This window comes from Protomyctophum bolini, assembly GCF_963924005.1.
Source record: "Protomyctophum bolini genome assembly, chromosome: 9".
Classification (NCBI taxonomy): Eukaryota; Metazoa; Chordata; class Actinopteri; order Myctophiformes; family Myctophidae; genus Protomyctophum; species Protomyctophum bolini.
The window spans coordinates 28,409,626-28,427,919 of NC_137870.1; the positions used below are offsets into that span (position 1 = coordinate 28,409,626).

An 18,294-nucleotide genomic window follows, 5' to 3' on the forward strand; every position below is an offset into this window, starting at 1 on the left:
CAAGGGATGGGACCAAGACAACCCTTTACAGTAGTCTGGCTAATGCATAGCAAGAAGTTAACTCCCTAAATTAAGTCCCTACTTGATCATACTATATAGCATCAAACAAAACAAAAGCATAAAAAGTAGCAGATACACAAGCTCAAAACATGGCACAAAGTTATTACATTTTTTATCAAATTTGGATAAATAATGAGTCAATGTTACAACTTACTGTACAATACCATTCACTACACATGCACGCAGGCGCGCACACACGCACGCCATCTCTCTAGCTCCCCTCTCCCTGCACGGCATCCCTCAGGTAAATGAGGGCCCTGGGTGTGTGTTGGAGCTGGATCATGTCCCTGATCATTAGGGCCCTGGGTGTGTGTTGGAGCTGGATCATGTCCCTGATCATTAGGGCCCTGGGTGTGTGTTGGAGCTGGATCATGTCCCTGATCATTAGGGCCCTGGGTGTGTGTTGGAGCTGGATCATGTCCCTGATCATTAGGGCCCTGGGTGTGTGTTGGAGCTGGATCATGTCCCTGATCATTAGGGCCCTGGGTGTGTGTTGGAGCTGGATCCTGTCCCTGATCATTAGGGCCCTGGGTGTGTGTTGGAGCTGGATCATGTCCCTGATCATTAGGGCCCTGGGTGTGTGTTGGAGCTGGATCATGTCCCTGATCATGAGGGCCCTGGGTGTGTGTTGGAGCTGGATCCTGTCCCTGATCATTAGGGCCCTGGGTGTGTGTTGGAGCTGGATCATGTCCCTGATCATGAGGGCCCTGGGTGTGTGTTGGAGCTGGATCATGTCCCTGATCATTAGGGCCCTGGGTGTGTGTTGGAGCTGGATCATGTCCCTGATCATTGGGGCCCTGGGTGTGTGTTGGAGCTGGATCATGTCCCTGCCTCACGTTGACATTCTTCATTGGGTCATTCTGTCCACAGCAGCAGGGCCAGTAGCTGCTAGCTGGTGAAATGGATGTTGTTGATGTTGGGGCTGTTGCTGCACTGTATCAAATCACGGATATGACACTGTTGCTTGGGGGCCATTATGTTGTATTTCAAAGAATCTATGGATTTGTGGGTAGTTTCAAGTCGCTGTGGGCAAGACTTGGTCTTGGACTGAGATGTGGAGCGTTAGTTGCTCTTTTCTGCTCCCATACTTCTGCAATATCAAAAGACAGCACAGAAATATTAGGATAGATATTGAAATGAAAGTTTTTATATTGACATATCATATTCATGCATATCGTTGCTGTCAGGAAGAAACCTCTTATTGTAACGTTTTGCGGGTTCTTTTGTTTGTAAATGAACGTCCTACTTCGTTCATACTATACTACAGCATCACACAAAAGCTTCAAAAGGAGCAGATCCGTAAGGTTGGAACACGGCGCGGAGCAACACGTTTAAAGATTGTAGATGTGCTACTTTTGCTGCTTTTGAATTTGAATCCTGAAAACTAACAGTTTTGGACATATGAGGTTTCCACGTGACAGAGACGATTTGTATCATTAGTCTGTTTATCATAGTATTAATGCTGGCGGTAATAGGCCTAGGGAAAAAATAAAAATATACAGCATTGACAATTATATAGGTTTACGCTTCTGTATGTACTGTAAGCCTATACAGTATGTTACACTTGGTACTTTGTATAAGTGTACCATCTAGCAATAGTGAAATAATAGGTCCATTTCAGTCTTGCAGTGGAGTTCTCAGCATCTGTAATATATGTTAGGATCTTAAAAGGATTGCATATTTGCTGACCTTTTCCAAAAGCTTTTAAAAGGGCATCCATCAATAACTGCATATTCCATGATCTCTGCATAATTTATAACAAACGCTGTCGATACTTTTGATAGCTTGCCTTTTTTTTTCTGTCTGATGCAATCAATTGATGGATTTATATGGTCACTGTCGGGTGGAAACCCCATACATCCAAAACACTGTCGGGTGGAAACCCCATACATCCAAAACACTGTCGGGTGGAAACCCCATACATCCAACCCCATACATCCACTGTCGGGTGGAAACCCCATACATCCAAAACGCTTACTTTTCAAATTAGCAAAAGTAGCAGATGGACAAGCAATAATGTGCAGATCTACAAGCTTGTGGATCTGTTTCTTCTGATGCTTTTGTGTGACACTGTAGTACGTATAGATCTACCAGGAATCCCTCCTTAACTCCTGGTCCAATGTTACTCATATACAAGTGAAAGTTGCTCTGTCAAATTGTACTTGTACAATCAATCAATCAATCAATCAAAGTTTTACATTGCCAGAGACAAACCAAATTGCTGAACAAGATGTGTTTTGGTCAATATTAAGCAGTTTCGGTCATTTTATTTGGGGGCACTGAAGTAAAAGTTAATTAATTCACAAAACTAACGTAATTTGCATTGTTGACTTATTTCATACACACATTATGAATTACATTACACACGTACATTCTAGTACGTAGATTCTCCTGGCGGATCCTGCCGGGAGCTGCCAACGCCATATAGAAAGCATAGGTGGACCCCAAGCTACCAAGTAAAAAACACTTTTACCATATTATAATAAGCGTTATACAACAGGTCGTTTCGAGGAAGCAATCTGATTGGTTGAAACAGCCTTCTAGCCGTGCTTAAACAAGCATAATAGAACATCTAATCAAAACATAGAAATCAGCTGCTCTGTTCAACCCAACTGGGTTGATAGGCTAGGGAGTTTCTTGGGACTGTGGTCTTAGTGGCAGCATCTGTCATTAAAAAAAGGGGGAAAAAATATATATATATGTTGTATTATTACACTCGAGGGTGTGCTTTACCGTCATTAATGCACTTCTGCGATGCTGCAGGAACTTGCACAAAGCACACCCTGGAGTGTAATATTGCTTAATTAGTGAGGACCAATTAACTGAAGTCGTCCTATAAGTATTCAAAGTACATATTGCAATGGCAGTGCAGCAGCATTGCTATATTGAAATCTTGACATAATAGAAATCAAAGATTTTCTAGTGAAAATTGCAGGTCTACAAGATCACAAAAAGCATCACATTGAGATGCAAAAAACAAAACAAAAACAGATGTTGAGGAAGTGAGGCATTATGTGTTTTTAACTGTAAATCATGTGGCAACACAGCAATTTAAAACTGTCTGAAAAATAGCAAATAGCAAAATCATCACTATTCGATCACTATTCATGTTCTATAGTGAGAGCAGCTGTTCAATCAGTGATTACGCAAGGACTGTTGTGTCATTGTAATATTTGTGTTTATTTTACCTAATTTAAATAAATATCCCTACAAAATTGTTGGTGGAGAGAAAACACCAATTATATTATTAAGTGTTGGGTAGCATACAACTACATTCAAATTCAAAGCATACTATATGATTTTATCACAGATATATTTTTGACCTAATATAATGTGAGAACTGGATTTCTCAGGAAGTGATATCAATTTATTTTCTCTGGTATCTTGAAAGTATTGGAAGTTGGAACATTTTGAATAATTTTGAATTTGTTTTTCAACACAAATATTCTATTCTGGGCACAAAACATTTTCAGATGGGGGTCCCACCCTAACCCCCTAACCCTATAACCCTAACCAAATACATATCAATTTAGGGACCTTGACATGAGAATGTTTGAGAGCCGCTGCTCTATAGTAAACAAAAAATGCTAAATGTGTCCACGACCATCTTTCTGCAATTGGTCACATTTAAATCTTAATACGTCATGAGAAAATAGATATTTTGAGATCTGGAAATAAAACGGTAATTAAATTCTTATGGTCATTAGTTTAGATTGTGTCTGTGTATACCTATCTAATTTGTACATATCCCCCCCCCCCCCCCTTGATTTTTCCTTTGTTTTTATTGTATATTTTAGTAATGTGTGTACAGTACGTATACAGATAAACAAAAATGTAAACCCGACAGCATGGCAGGCAGAGGGGCTCATTACTGTTCGCTCGGATCGCTGCAGAGCCTATAGCCATTTTCCATTGCCGTATTTTTGTTGACATGGATTAGAAAATAATGGAAGATTGTGTGGAAGATTGTGTTGTGTGTTGCAGGGCGATTGACCCACAGCTTGATACTGGAGATATCTGAGCCCAGAGCATGCACATGGATCGATGCTATTGTTGCGGCTGTAGGCGGATTTGCTGGGTCTGGCTGGCTGGATGGCTGGCTGGCTGGCTGGCTGGCTGGCTGGCTGGCTGTGGCTGTGTGCGTGTGCGTGTGCCTGCGCGTGTGCGTGCGCGCGCATTTGCGCTGTATCCGCATTTATGGGTGTGACTCTGCACACATGCCTGTGTGTTACCGTGTGTGTGCGATTGTATGTACACTAGAAGTTTGGGCTGCTTCGGCGGCCCTCACCTCTAGCACCACGCGTCGTTGTTCTTGTTGTTTGTTTGTGACTGTGGTGTGTGTGAGTATACTGTGCTCTACTGTACTGTGTTCTTATTGTACTGTTACTGTACTGTAGTCGTACTGTACTCTTACTGTACTTTTACTGTTTTTGATTGATTGATAATTTTTATTGATTGATAATTTTATTACAAACAGTAAGGGGTACAGTCAAGCACAAATGGTCCAAAAGGATAGCACCGAAGAAAGACCTTGAGGTCTTGTTTCCATTCAGGTCCCATAAATTCATTCAAAACACAACAATGACATCAGCAATGATATATCTCAAACATAATTAAATCTGGGTACATGTTGGAATAGAAATGCATTGAGAAAACAAAAGTGGGGCAATCACATTCTCTCCCTTTGACCTGATGACAGTGACAGAATGTTTTTTAAAGGAAACCAGTGATTTGCTTGTTTTGTGGGAAGGGGGGAGGGTATTCCACACATGAGTGGCAGTGCTGTGGAAGGTGGATTTACCAATATTTGTTCTAAAATGGGTGGCACCAGATCATTATTCACACTCCCTCTAGTGTTTGAATTGCTCACTTTTTGAGGTAATCAGTCAAGTAACTATAGGCACTAAGGGCATGGATGGCAGAGATGTATTTACAATCTTGAATGTTATAGTCCCATGTTTCTGTACTCGTGCTCTACTCGTACTGTACTCATACTTTGCCTGTGCTGTACGCGTACTGTGCATGTTCTGTGTTCGTACTGTACTCTTACTGTAGTAATTGCTTTTGCATGGTGGTGCATGTACTGTGGTGTGGTAGCATGCTGGCTGCAGGTATGGTGCTGGCGTCATGTATAGTAGGGACAGTATTTAGCTCAATGTGCTCTGCAGCAGCGTGTGGATATGTTTGGCTGGCTACCATGTCATGTGAACGAGGTAGGGAAACATGGAGTAGCTGTGTGAAAAGGGGGGAGATCTGGCGAGTGTGCTAGCGCAGAGGCTAGAGCCAAATTCCAATACCCATAATCTCGGCCACTCGCTCACTCACACTCGTTTACTCTAGCATGGTGGTGTTACGAGCAAGTGGCCGAGATTTTGGGTATTGGAATTTGTGTGTGTGTGTGTGTGTGTGTGTGTGTGTGTGTGTGTGTGTGTGTGTGTGTGTGTGTGTGTGTGTGTGTGTGTGTGTGTGTGTGTGTGTGTGTGTGTGTGTGTGTGTGTGGAAATGGGGAAAGAAAACTGTTTTCCAATTGGATCCGATGATGTAGCTATTATTACCGTATTATTTAGTTCTGAAAGCTACCCATGGTGTCCTTATTTTGGGCATGTCACCATAGCCCGAAAATGTGCAATTTGTAATTTTTTGAAATAGCAAAAAATATCTTCAAGGTCACCGCACTGTGAGTTATGTAGGGCAATTTCCGTTACTTTTACCTGACACTATCATTATGACAAAGTACTGTATAAAAGAGGGCATTTATTTACAACATTTACAACATAAAAACTGAAGAAAAATGTATATACAAAGTTTCTGTCTGACAGCGACAATATACAAGGTGTGTGAATTACACGCATGTACAGTACAGCATGTGTGAATAACCTACTCTACTGTACATGCATAAAGGCAGTACGCATGTTGAATGTATACATCTGCACCACACACACACACTACTGTATATGTATGTGCAGCGTACAGCATGATGAATTGATTGAAAGGGGAGGGGTGTCTATCAGCCCCTGTGTGCCGGATGTGGGAGCATACATACACATACATACAGTATATGATATATATTCAGTACGTTGTCGAGGCTTCAGAGCCATCAGTTGCCCCTGACAACACTGGGCTGCCTGTCAACACCTCTGTCTTAATAGAGACAAATTGTACTTATTACATCAGCGTTAATTCCCCCCGATCTCCCTCAGATGAAGATACTTAGTCCCGCGCTGATCAAATTGTGTCTGCGTAATTACTGGGAACAGAACCCTATTAAAACCCAGGGCCTCAGACACACTGTCCAGACCCATCTGTGGGCCTATCAGTCAAAGTATGTGTGTGTGTGTGCATCTTTGGGTGGGCGGGAGGCAAGGAGGGGAGGGGAGAGAAGAGGAGAGGGGAGGGGGGGGGGGGGGGGGTGTGGTTCGTTGCTGTTACACGGAAACCTTGTATCTGCATATTTCAACATTCAACATATGGTTTTGTTGGTACATTTTCCACCGTAATCTGAAGACTCGCCTTAGCCCGTAGCCTTGATGACCATGCAGGCTTATACAAATGTTTAAAATGATATTTAGACAGATGCCAGGTTAAACCGTTAATTTGTTGACCTGGCATCCTATAGTTATTAGTTTGTATATAGTTTCAATACATATTTGATATTATAATGTAATTTAGATATAATTTAGACTGATCTTTTACCTATGATCCTATAGATTACGGAGCCACTGTGTCGTCGTACAAGAGTGTCATACAATTGTGGTGCCGAAAATAGCAGATCTACAAGCTTGTTGTAGATCTGCTGAAATGAAATGAAAGTGGTCAAGTGTGTTTCATGAATATCGAACCAAAGTATTAACAAGAGCTTTGTGACTCAATAATAATTACATTTCGATCCGTTTGGAACACATGTGGTTCCTTTTTTCCCATGTCTTGGAACGTAAACGTTTTGGACATACAAGGTTTCCACCACCCGAAGAGACAATTTCTGGGTGGGAAGCAGGATGAGGAGGAGGAGGAGGAGAGATGGAGAGTGTGTGTAAAGCGAATAAGAAGGAGGAAGGGAGTGGAGACTAGAGAAGAATGAAAGGAAAGGAGGGCTGAAAGGGAGAGAGAGAGAGAGAGAGAGAGAGAGAGAGAGAGAAGCAGACATGCTCCTGACATCCTTGTATACTAATGTCCTTGGACTCCTTAAGGTGTGTAGGTTACATATGAAGTCAGCACAATTCCATGTAGGCCTGAGAAAGAAAGGGAAAAACAAGCAATAGGTTAACAGACAGCCTTGTGTTTACAAAATGGCGGATGGTAGATTTATTTTCTCCCCTTCTCTAGCGTACTTGTGTGACTGCATGTGTACTACTAACTAATGCACTCATCATCGTAGACGTTTTCACCTTTCTACATTATTGCTGCACTGCTATTTTGTTGTTATTTGGAAAATACTGTACCACAGTTACTTTCACTAACAGTGGAAAAAGGATTGATAAATAGAAATAAACAGACAGAAAGGCAAGCAGATAGATAATCTGTATATTGAAACAATACAAACTATATTATGCCAGGTCAACAAATGAACCTGGCATCTGTCTACATGACATGCTGTCTAAATTACAGTTTAACCTTTGCATAAGCGTGCATGGTTGTCAAGGCTACAGTAGGTGCTACCGCAAGTGCTACGGGCTAAAGTGGAGTCTGGTTGCGGGAACTATTTAATTTATGTGAGGGAGGTGTATGGGAGTGGCATTTTACCCGGCTGTCAAATGAGCAAACGTGGACTATATAAAACAAAACAAATGATTAAAATGTGAAATTTCATTAAAGCTTCAGCTAAGTTTTTACAATAACCACAATTACCATAAGCAATTTCCCACAGCTCTATAGATATGGATTTGGCATCACCAGTAGTTCAATAAGGAATAAAGTCTCTCTCTCTCTCTCTCTCTCTCTCTCTCTCTCTCTCTCTCTCTCTCTCTCTCTCTCTCTCTCTCTCTCTCTCTCTCTCTCTCTCTCTCATTTGTTGGGGCTGAATGGTGAGGGAATGGAATTTACAAATTAGTGTCGTCCGATGGAAATGTGCTAATTGCAGTTGTTAAGCTGTAGCAATAATTAGGTTATGATGGTTGCCTGCTGCACATGGTGAGCGAGCATGCGTGTGTGTGCGCGCGCACGCACACACGCTCACACGCACGCACGCATGCACGACACACACACACACACACACACACACGACACGACACGACACACACACACACACACACACACACACACACACACACACACACACACACACATCACACACACACACTCCACACACACACACACACACACACACCACACACACACGCACACACACACACACATGCACACACAAAACAAAAAACACGCACACACATACTTGTGAGGACAGATAGCATTTATACAGTTTTTTGGGCCATTTTGAAGCCTAATCCTGTAACCTGAGTTATCTGCAGCCTACTAATCTACATCTATATGCTCACAGTGCATTGCACACATTGCGATACTGTAGATCTGCTGTTTCCTGTCTCCTGCCATAGATTGGATCTTAAAGACTGCAAACACTGTATTGTACTGTAGAACGGTTAAATAAATGATGTAGCTACTATAGCTTACTGGTTGGCTGTAGAAAGATGTTCCTCATTAACTAGCTAAAAGGTACTGCAGGTGTAATGTTCAGAAGTCTGCTAAAGAGCTTTCATTTATTTATTTTTAAATGGGGGGGGGGGGAGTTTAGAGTTGCATGCTGCTGCTGAATATCCATCAGTTATACTGTAGATAAGGCTGCAACTATCGATTTTCTCAGTGATTATTCTTGATTAATTGAGAAACACATTTCCTACAATAATGCCACTCCCATTAGGTTAAAAGTTCAAATATATAATTGAATGGCATAGAACTTACATCGGTATTAGGAAATGAGTGCACACAAAGCACTGATATTATTTACTGTATATATAAAAAGGCGAAGGTGGAAACAGCATTTGTCCAAAACTGAGACTTTTGTGGATTGAAATTCAAACATATCAGATCTACAAGCTCGAAATGCATCACTTATCATTTCGAGCTTGTAGATCTGCTACTTTTAATGCTTTTGTGTGACGCTGTAGTATGATCAAGAGGTCGTTCATTTGCAAATAAAAAATACAAATGAAAACGTTAAAAAATAGAGATAAGCTTAAAGCGGGTTGTGCCTGATAGCAACGATTTAGAAATAATAATGTGTGGTTGTCACAAAATCCCAAGGCACAGCTGGACTTACAGCACACCAGTCTACCTCTGAACACCTTTGAGAGCCACTGCATTGATTTTACTGTACACAAAATGCCTAAAATGTGAAATCTAAATGTAGGCTGTATTACATTATATCCAGTCTGAGGCAAAGAACGTAGCACACAGAGGTCAGAATCACACGCCACCTGGGAATTGTGTACCCTAGTGACTGTAGTAATGTTTATGGTAATTGCATAAGCTCCTGTACAGTTATATTTATAGTACTAGAGTTTTGGGACACTACGTGGACCTCACACCTAGTTGCACTGCCAATCCGACTGATATGGGCACATGGAGATCTCTGAGGCAATGGCTGTCGTCATATTCGTGTCCACACGTTGTTATAGTGTAAGTGGGAAAATGTGACGCATTTTATCGTGTTGCAGAAGTAATCCTAAAAGTATTGCACAATAGTTATATAGGGCTATAACGTGTAGTGGATTTCCCCTGGCATGCATTATTTCCACCAAGTCCACCAAATAACAATTTTAATATAGGATAAAGTGTAGAATATCCAAGACTTTCAAAGGGTTTTTACTTACAGTACTGTTCTATTGAATAACGTATATGCAATTTCCTGTTATTGTAGGGCTTAAGCAGTTACAGTAACTAATATTATATTGTTGTAAGTTTGGGCTTCCTAGAATTTTATAGTGGAGCCAAAAGTACAATATTTCTATTTGTATCTTAGCCGAGTGAAAGTCATGACCTTCCAACAGAAACAAATACTACAAAAATGCACTTAAGTACTCAGTACTCAAGTAAATATTGTCTCTGTCGGGTGGAAACCTCATACTGGTATGTCCAAAACTTTTCAGAATTCAAATACAGTAGCAAAAGTAGCAGATCCACAAGCTCTAAACATGCTTCACGCCACGTTTATAGCTTGTGGATCTGCTACTTTTGTGTGACGCTGTAGTGTGATCAAGTAGGGCGTTACGAAAAAAACCTAAAAAGGTTTGAATATGGAGATAGGAGGTTTATGCCTGGCAGCAGCGATGTACTTAGTAGTTACTGTCCACCACTCATCACATTAGCGGGGATAGAAACTCTACACCAGGAGGTGGGCAACTTTGAAGATGGAGAGGGCCACTATAGTTCCACACTCACTCCAGAGGGCCACTATAGTTCCACACTCACTCCAGAGGGCCACTATAGTTCCACACTCACTCCAGAGGGCCACTATAGTTCCACACTCACTCCAGAGGGCCACTATAGTTCCACACTCACTCCAGAGGGCCACTATAGTTCCACACTCACTCCAGAGGGCCACTATAGTTCCACACTCACTCCAGAGGGCCACTATAGTTCCACACTCACTCCAGAGGGCCACATTGCATACTGTCATATCAAAAATAGCAGTGCAATGCATTTTGAGCTTGTAGATCTGCTATTTTTTCTATATTTGAATTTAAATCCTGAATACTTATTTTTTCTTTTTTTGAATTAGAATCCTGAAAAGGTTTATTTCATTTCAAATGCCTTTAGTTAGTAGTAACTTTCTGAATTAAATGCAAATGCAGTGGACATTATAAAGACAAGACAGTCATTCAGCTATACTAATATAGACTGAAGTAATTGAAGCAGGTTATGTTTGCATGTTCGGCATTGTAACAGCTGAAATAAATACTATATCAATATTTGGATATTGCATACTGTCGTATCAAAAATAGCAGTGCGATGCATTTTGAGCTTGTAGATCTGCTATTTTTGCTATATTTGAATTTAAATCCTGAATACTTTTTTTCCTTTTTTTTTACATTATAAAGACAAGACTATAGTAATATAGACTGAAGTAATTGAAGCAGGTTATGTTTGCATGTTCGGCATTGTAACAGATGAAATAAATACTATATCAATATTTGGATATTAACCTGCAGGCCACATTAAGCGAAGGTGGGGACTGGGCCGCCAGCCCGTCTATGCACTACACAGTGTCTGCTCATATTCTGACCGTGTGAGGCTAGGTTTAGCGCTAGGGTTATTTATTTTCGGGCAAGTCGGACCGACGGCATGTCGGAAAAACGACATCAAAGCACCCTCAAAGCAGGGAGGGTGAATGTTTTAGCCATGCTCCACCTGCTGAGTTACCCTGGACCTCATCTATTGATTCAATCTCAGCTTCCACAGAGTGCAGCAATCTGACCCAGACGAAAGAGAGAGACAGAGAGAGCAGATATACTTTGAAATACCGGGGGGTCCCATGATTTATTAAGATTACAAATTTCATTTGTACCATTCCTTATTAAATATGCATAGTTAATCTCGTGGCAGCTGGGCATTTTTTGCATGGATTACAATGTACCTTAATAATTTATGACAGATGAAAATGTGTCTATAATTCAAAGCATAACACCACCAGTCAATCACTGCAGGAAGACATTCAAATATCTTTGACGACCGCAAAAAAATATAAATAAAATTGAAGAATCTATGTTGCATGTCCTTTCGTTAACATGCTGGCTATTTGTTTTATATAGCATAAATCCTTGAAATTCAAGAAATGATGTTGTGTCTAAAACTTCAGATCCAGTTATTGATCCATTCTGAAAACAAAATGGTTGCCTCATGTTGTAGTTGTCCCTGATCACACCTGCTAACTTGCCTTACCCTTACCTTCACATATTTCAGTGTATTCCTTGTGTTAATCCACTTGACTGTGATACTATTTGTAACTATTTTTTGTATTATTATCTTTTCACTTTAGTAAGGTTTCTCACTTCCACTTTCAATGCATATTAAGCATATCAATAGTGGATGGTTGTATGAATTACTAGGTGAGGTAAGTTTTATAGTTCTTCAGAACCTCACCATAAACCATTTTCTTCATAATGTAAAGTCAAATTAAAAGAAACAGGGCTCTTCCAAAGTAAAATATACACTTCTCATACAAACATCTTTGGAGTTAAAATTATTAATTTGTTATTTCTAAATTAGAACGGTGTCTTTGAGGCCAACATTTTAGAACAGGGAGGCCTTTAGTTGTATTACATGTGGGACTGTGTGCATTTCATCGCGGCCACCACAGCTATAGCCGCTCTTAGCATTCAAGACACACTCGACAGAAGGAGAGAACAGGAAGAGGAGAGAGGAAGGAGGCTGAGCCAGCCATGGGAACACTGGGGTGTTTGAAACACAGTCTCTTTGCATTCTATGTCTGCTGCCAGGTCTCTGGTTGAACCAAAGAGGCCTTCTTCATCACTGCTTCAATGGCAGCACTGTCGCTCACTTGTACTCCGCACATCAATGCACGCTGCAGCTGCATTCACAAGTAGTCTTCTTTAGATGCTAAAGGTCCCCTGATAATACAACCCTTTTTTGTGTGTTTGTTCTGATATTATTAGTAGTAGTAGTAGTAGTAGTAGTAGTAGTAGTATAGTAATGGTTCACAAACAATTCTGTCTTAAAATAAGCATGTTTTGTTTATTTTTCCCAGCATGTAAAATGTATTGACACTATCCTTCATGCTATTAACTACAATTAATGCAGCCAAACATATATTTTTGGGGGAAACTGATGTTTGAGTCAAGAATACATCCACTGTAGAAAACAGATACTGTATGTGAGTCAAGTTTTAGTCAGAACAAGGTAAACCTTTCCCAGAAAATAAAGGCATCAACCTGCATTATGAGGATAATCTTTATGTGAAATATTTGTCGGAAATGTTTATGTAATATTTGTCACGGACCTGTGTAAAACTTGTTGTCACTCGTCCAACATGGTGGTGTAGCTTGCTTTCATTACAGCAGATCAACTACTTTGTTGCATGAGATGTTTTGGAGAAACTGAGCTAAATGACATTGTAATATTATTTGTATCATTGGTTTGTATTCTTACAGTGGTTGCACATCGTAATAAGGAAAATAATAAGAATGACGAGAAAAATAATACGGTACAGTAGGACAGCGATCAGGGATCTATATTTTCCGGCATAGAGGTTCAACTACACCAGTGGTTCTCAAAGTAAACACGGCAAAAAGAGGGACAGTTTAAACCCACACTACTGGGGCAGTATTCTAAAAATAGAATTATTATCCTTTCAATGAGGTAAACATTAAACATTACTAACCACTAGCATAAAATCAGGGTTGTTCGTGCATAATAGCGCTTTTATCCAAAGCGTTTTACAGTGTGCATTACATTTACCTTGTCCTTGGTCTCTCGAGACAGACTGTTGACTCGCATCAAATTCAAAGGAAAAGAGTGTGCTGTTTTTCCTTTATTTGTTTTTTCGACGATGGGTTCTCAGATTACATTTACCCATACACACACACACACACACACACACACACACACACACACACACACTTGGAACCAATGCAAGGCACCAACCTACTCATCAGGAGCCGTTAGGGATTAAAGTGTCTTGCTCAAGGACAATTTGACACTAATCTAGGGAGAGTTCAGGATTGCTGGTAAAGCGTCCGGATGGTGAACAGAAGGTTCCCAGTTCGATCCCTATAGCCTCGGTTTGTGTCGAAGTGTCCTTGGAGCAAGACACTCCCTAACTTCTCCCGGTATGGTTTTCTCCATAAGCACTTGGGATAAAGGTACATTTTATTTCAAATGGGGGTCCAAAATATGTACCAGTTTGAGGATCCTAGATATGAAAATGTTTGAGAGCCAATGACTTTCATCATCATGTACTGTAAAGTGTGGTATAGACAGCTGTCTGTAGTTGGTATTAATAGAAGCCTGTATTCACATGGGAGAGCTGAACTGGGCCAGAGAAGTTACCACACAGCCCTAGAACATCCACAGGACCATCCATCATCTCTCTGTCTCTGGTGACCCTTCCAGAACTAGGTCTCTCTTACTGTCTGAGTCACAGTGCACCGTAAAGCCAGGCTCCTATAACATCCCCCTTTAAAGAATTAGAACTGAGTCACCGCCACCTGCCCACTCCTAACTCTTGAAGCACTGAGTCTGAGGAGTATTAAAGATACACAATCTGACATTGTTGTTGTCGGGCAGAAACCTCTTTATCTCCAACTTTGTGTGTTTGTGTTGTTGGTTTTCCCCCGTAAATGAACGACCTAGTTGATCGTACTACAGCATCACACAAAAGCATCAAAAGTAGCATTTCCACACACTCGAAACACGGCATGAAGCGACACATTTTGATCTTGTAGATGTGCTACTTTTGCTATTTTGGAAAAGTAACAGTTCCTGTAAAGTAACAATCCTGAAAATTAGCATACAGAGACAATATGATTGGATAGTATTTAAATCAATCAAGGTTAATTTCTTTAATTGTTATGTCTTGTGTAATAAAATAAAATAAATGTAAAAAGTACACTTAGCAACTATCAAGTTTTAATGTAGTCAGCTTAGCTTGTCCCTGACTTGTAGATGCAAGGCAACTGTTAACCGTTAATGCAGATGCCCTGATTGTATTTGTCAAGTAACGTCAGTGCTTATTTCAAATGATCATACACATTTCATAGTGAAAATAATGTTATTGAATCCAATAAATTAATACTGTATGTAAATTAAGCCCTTAGTGCGTTTCAAGAGGAGCACTGCCGATATTGCACTCATCGTTTGGGGCTCTATATTAAAATTGGCCGGCGGGCAGGCGGACCACGGCCACATCACTCAGGTATAACCATAAACAAACCCAATTCGCCCTTATAGCCTTATACGTAGGCATGTCACTATATGACTCTAGTTTCACGACATGTAAATCTGATGGAGGAACTTTACTTTGTACTGTTATGGAAAAGTGAATATGTGACATAATATTCTCATTGCTTCTCTATGAAGATTCAAGTAAAGGGGGATTATTTTCTGTCTTCATATTCATTCATATATATTTTCAACAACAGTACTTGGCAGGTAGCACCTAAACAATTTCAGCATGCTAAATGACAATGGCTGGGTTTCCCAAACGCATTTAGTGTAAGACTTGTAGTGCCACACTTGCTCAGATTCTCTCTAGACCGCACACAGAATCCTGTGAACATAGACATTCCGTGCATATATGTGCCACGCAATGGCACTATACCATTGGGGTATCTGAGCATGTGCGGCACTACAAGAAATGCGTTCGGGAAACCCAGCCATTGTCCTGTGGAACTCAATACTGACTAACTACTGCTGACGCAGTAGTACTGTGATGAGACGTGGAAAGCAGTGTCATATCCTGCCATTTGTTCAGTGCGATGGTGGTGAAGCAAGGTTTGCCCCAGCCTCCATTTTCTTGCTAAAGACATCTATTAATGGCAACTCTGTGACTTCATAGCCCCTCATGAAACCATGAGGGATAATGTGACTCATAATATGGCTCATCTATACCGTATGTCTGGGCTTATTTAGCCTGCTGAGTTTGAAAGCTCGCTGCAGTTATTAGATTGTGTCTCTCGCAAAGTGGCGGTGATTAGATAAAGTGCGGCTGTCGGAGAGCTAGGAGAGTAGTGCTTTTTTCAATTCACATTGTACCTGTAGATGGTCGGAGGGAATGGGGGGGGCTTCGGTGTCTGACAATAATAAGGGTATTTTCAATGCGACTACCATTTGGCTGTTTGAATTATAATGTGTGCTACTTCAACAGAGGTTTCATTGTCGCTGTTAGGCAGAGAACCTCCTTTCTCCATATTGTACCTTTTTATATATTTCAAACGCTGTCATATATGACGCAAAAGTAGCAAAAATAGCTAATCTACACAATCTGCTATTTTTGCTATCCTATATTAAAATTGGCCGGCGGGCAGGCGGACCACGGCCACATCACTCAGGTATAACCATAAACAAACCCAATTCGCCCTTATAGCCTTATAGGCATGTCACTATATGACACGTTCCGATAAAGCAGAAGTTAAGCCTCCTCCCCACTTCCGTTTCGTCTTTACAGTTGTGCAAATTTATCCTAATATAAATCGAAATCTTCTAAGCATATACAGTATATATAGCTTGCTGCTTAGCAGGAATGGAAATAAAAAAACACACCCGTGTGAAGTGAGGGGCGCTACTAAAGTCTAACTCATGTTGATTAGGTGATGTAATGGTGATGTTAAACAAAGGGTGTCAACACAAACATTAAATTCCATTAACAATAAAGAGACAATATGACGTACATTTTCCCTTCATTGTCAATGGCGTTTTTAAAACAAACATTGAACTAAAATCAACCTGTATATAGGAGGGGCTCAAAAATCAAAATGTAAAGATATTTTAAAATATATTTTTGTTAAACGAAATGGCAGCTTCCTTACTGGGATTTTGGGAGGAGTAGTTCCAGACTCTATACGTGAGACAAATATGACTCATACATAACCCTAAAAATCACACCCGTGTGAACTGAGTGGTGCAACTCCGTGTGGGGGTCTCCGGGGGGTCCCTAGACCCACAGGGTCTAGAAGACAGGGTGCCGGCCCTGTTCCGGCGAGCCGCACTGCGTCCGAAACGGTCGAGAAATTACAGTTACCGTGTGAGGGTCCCCATGGGGTCACTGTACTGTACTGTACTGTACTGTACTGTACTGTACTGTACTGTACTGTATGTTTTGTAATAATAATCAAAATCTTCAAAGAAACTAGTAACTAAAGAGTAAAAGTACAAACATGGACACTCAGGCATGAAGGAAGCATGAGTTCAAGTCCGTTGCTCTCCCCATGTCCCCCATATATGGGGACTAGGTTGGTGGAGGGTGTGTAGAGCCCAGGATCACATTAGATAATTGACACAGGGGTGAAAAATGGGTTACAAAATCGTGGGATAAAAATTATAGTAAAAAATAAATACAAAAATAAAAGAGTAAAAGTACAATTTTCGGATCTGAGATGTAATGGAGTAAAAGTATTGGATATTGGAAATACTCCAGTAAAGTACAAATACCTCAAAACTGTACTTAAGTGCAGTGCTTTAGGAAATATACTTAGTTACTTTTCACCACTGCTTACATCAGGCAATATATTTGGCATGATGTTCATGTTCAAGGACCGTTACTGCGTGTGCTGACTGAAATAACATTTATGAATGTGGAATGCCAGGGACGCTATAGTTTGTTCCTTCATATCTGCAAGGCACAGCAAAATATGAAAAGAACGAATTAAGGAGTGGTTCAGACAAACAGAAAGAACTAAAGAGAGGAGGACTAAAGGGAGAGATAGAGACAATGCAATGTGTTTCCTTCAACACAATTATAGCTGTCATTTTATCTGTCGCCCTCAGGAAGCTACATTCACTGTGTTACAACACGTACCAGCTGTCTGTCTGTCTGTCTGTCTGTCTGCATTCACTGTTTCATAACACCTCCTGTCTGTCTGATATGTTTGATTTATGTTCGATAATAATAACAATTGAGTTAATGTTGTGGTATATTAATCACATTAACCTGGTGTCCCTATAGCTTCCAAATATTTCCCCAACTAAAATATCAGCTCTACTGACTAATGCACAAGCTCACAACGTGTCGCATTGTGACAAATACGGTGGGTTTGTTGGTCCCCTCACAACACACCGTCTTAAAAGCCATTCAAGGAGCATGGAGGAGAGAGAAAATTGCAGTATATACTGCAGCTCGCAGTGGCTGGAGAGAGAAATAGCATTTTGTCTCTCACTCAAGATGGACTCCAGACTGAGGTTTCAGAGGACCAGTAGTACAGAAACAAAATGGAGAGGAAGCCGGAGGGGAGGAGAGAGCTAAGGGGGAAATAGAAATAAAAGAGCAGCAATGTGGGACTACTGGTCAGCTTTGAAACACAAGCGCTGAAATGGTGTTGTTACTTCAGGCTAGCTGAGACGTGCAGTGGTTTATTTTTTGAATATAGCGGGGTGTGATTTTCTTCTTTTTCCTGTTGTTGTTTTTTATGTACAGTATACTGTACATATAATTCTAGTATAGTGGAATTTATGTTCTCCGGAATTAATGTAGATGTGTGCCTGTTAACATAATATATATGGTTTGTATAGTACATAGCAGAGTAACAATAGTTAACATGAGTGTACAGTATG

General features: G+C 40.6%; 1 protein-coding gene across 1 annotated transcript in view; it reads left to right on the plus strand.

The window, feature by feature from the left end:
* dscamb (Down syndrome cell adhesion molecule b) overlaps window positions 1-18,294 on the plus strand; it is a gene marked incomplete at its 3' end in the record, with an annotated part of 192,844 nt that overhangs the window by 100,371 nt on the left and 74,179 nt on the right. The gene's annotated exons all lie outside the window — the stretch shown is intronic.